The sequence below is a fragment of the Platichthys flesus genome, chromosome 7 (genome assembly GCF_949316205.1).
Source record: "Platichthys flesus chromosome 7, fPlaFle2.1, whole genome shotgun sequence".
NCBI lineage: Eukaryota > Metazoa > Chordata > Actinopteri > Pleuronectiformes > Pleuronectidae > Platichthys > Platichthys flesus.
The window spans coordinates 24266028-24268640 of NC_084951.1; positions in this window are offsets into that span (position 1 = coordinate 24266028).

Sequence of the window (2613 nt, forward strand, 5' to 3'; positions counted from 1 at the left end):
GGTGCTGGTGTCAAACAAAGCAAATAAAGAAAGTGAAAGGAAGAAACTTATTTGAAAACACCATCTCAAGCCAGGAGAGATCACTGTTCGTGTTAGAAAAAGGAAAATGTTTTCAAACTGCACTCATTACAGAAATATTGGCCATAATTAAACAACTACCTCTGATACACGTCTGTGGTCAGTTGATGTTTTCCGGTTGTTTCTCACTGTTTATATGTGTTTTCAGTGAAATCGGAGCTCTGTTGTTCAAAATGTGTATTTTAACATTCACTCCACAGGGAGGATGCAAACTGCTGCTGTGGTATAGGTGGTCCTTCACAAAGCCCCGAGCTGTGTTACACAACCTTTTAAGAGTGGTCCACAAAATACATAATGCATTTAACACAAATAGCACGTTAAAGTAAATTTGTACTAATAACAGAAATAATTCTGCATTGTTTTTTTCATGGTCGCAGAAAGAGCAGATACACAAAATGGAGACATCGGCACATTCGGTGTAATTAGTCCACACATACACGCAAGGAGACTGGGATTCTGGTAATGGGATTGTTAGCTGTAATGTTTGACTGTGGGAAAATGGCACATGGCTAATGATGCAGCATGTGTTCCGTATAACATGTTGAGATGTAACTCGATTAATGTGATTTTTACTGAGCGACTGCAAACCAGTGCTCAGCTGCCAGGGCTTAACAAGAACCAACAGACGGGATCACATCGCTCTTGTTTTAGAATCTTACCGTTCCACTGACTCCCAGTATGTTTTAGGATAGATTTCAAGATTCTGTCACTGGCTAGTTTACCTTTAGATCCTCAGGCAGAGGTCTGTGATCTTCTTCTGTTTATCATCATTAAGACCAGGCTGAAAACTCAAGAGGCCAGAGGGTCGGCAGTCGGGAGCCCTGACGCTCTGGAATGATGATGTCGGCTGAATCATTAATTTCTAAAGACACTTTTATCTGCACTGTAAATATCAAATTGATGGAGAAACAAAAAATGTGTTCAAATTGGTAACACACAAATTATTAAAGATGATTTAACTTAACAAGTAACATTGAATCATTTAAAAAAACATTGCAATTAATTTGTGTGTTACCTATAGGAGCAAATTGTTTACTAACATAAACAAATTTTCACTATGAGAAGTTTTCCTGCTTTAAACTGTCTCATAACTTCTAGAACTATTCAGTTATCATCCACACATAAGGGTTATAAGAGCTATACGACCCAGTTCTGAGTTTTAAATGAGGATTTGGATAAATCTACCTCAACAGACCAAAAGAAAAGATGCAGGATCTATTTTTAGTCCAGAGGCTGATTGAGTCGTGGATTCCTCTCAGCAAAGAGAGCAGACTCACACGAGCTGCTGCTGATTCAGTTCTATCGACTGTCGCAAAGCAAAAATAAAAGGCCTATAAAAGATTTTCCATGGAGATGTCCCAGAGCTGGAGTCAACAGCAATAAAAAAAATACCTGCTTGATAGTTTCTTTCCTACCGGCTATGGCTTGTGTTTCATGAGTGTTTTGTTCGTGTTATATGTTCGAGTATCTGCAGAGAACAACATGTACTGCCTCGTAGGGTTGAATCATGTCAGCAAATAAATAAACTCAGAGAACAGGTGGAGATTTGTTGAAGATCCTTTTTGGTTATTTAAGTCATGAACCTTTAAGGGATGAGTCAGATTTCAAGAGGAGGAGAAGAAAACCCGCAGTTGAACCATAATAACGCTACTGACCTCGCAGCCCTTCATTAGAGGAGACACTTCACTTCCCCTCTGCCCTGTTTGCTTGTGTGTCTCTGGTTTGTTTGGGATGTAACCTTATCCACGCAGAGGACAAGCTACGAGCCCAGTGCTGCTTTAACGGCCTTCATCAATCTCTACCTTCACCAAAAAAACAGGCTAATACCAATGCCAATAATTTTCCCAGGACCCCCTCACCCTGCGTCAGCGTGGACTGGGACCCTTACTCATATAAGGGAGTGGAGTGAGCTTCACCAGCACCAGCACCTCTGCATGTGACCTGGCTCTGACTGGTACATTAGCGAGATGACAGCGCACCCTCTGCATGTTGGTTCACACCAGCTGATACCACCGATCATAAACCGCCGATGGCTTCTATATAAGGCCGCGCAACTGAGTGCGACACCTCGGTGGTCTGGACAGCATTAATATCAACATTGACTTATAAGGAGGAGGAGCAGGACAGATTACAGGGAGTCGGGGGGGTAGGTGTAACTCTTTAATGGGCATTGTGAGTCACCATCCCAAACATTGTTTCTTGCTGTTTACAGAAAGTGACACAGCCGAGGTATGGTACATTCTTTTGGGGCCGCCACATCGTTAAGGACCCACGATGTTGTTCATCTGCCTCGGCTGAGCAGTGTCTGGACAGGAAGTAACACACAATGGACCAGGAAGTTGTCAGATGACAGATAGTGGGACTAATCGCATTTTAAACTGAGTCATAAATACATGTTAATAGTTTTAGGTTATGTAGTCCAGTCCAGACTAAAATAACCTGAATGATGAATAGTTGAATAGGTGTTCATGGTTCCCAGATAATGAATAAAAAAATGACAGTAACTCAGATCAACAACAACAGCTTTTGGATGGA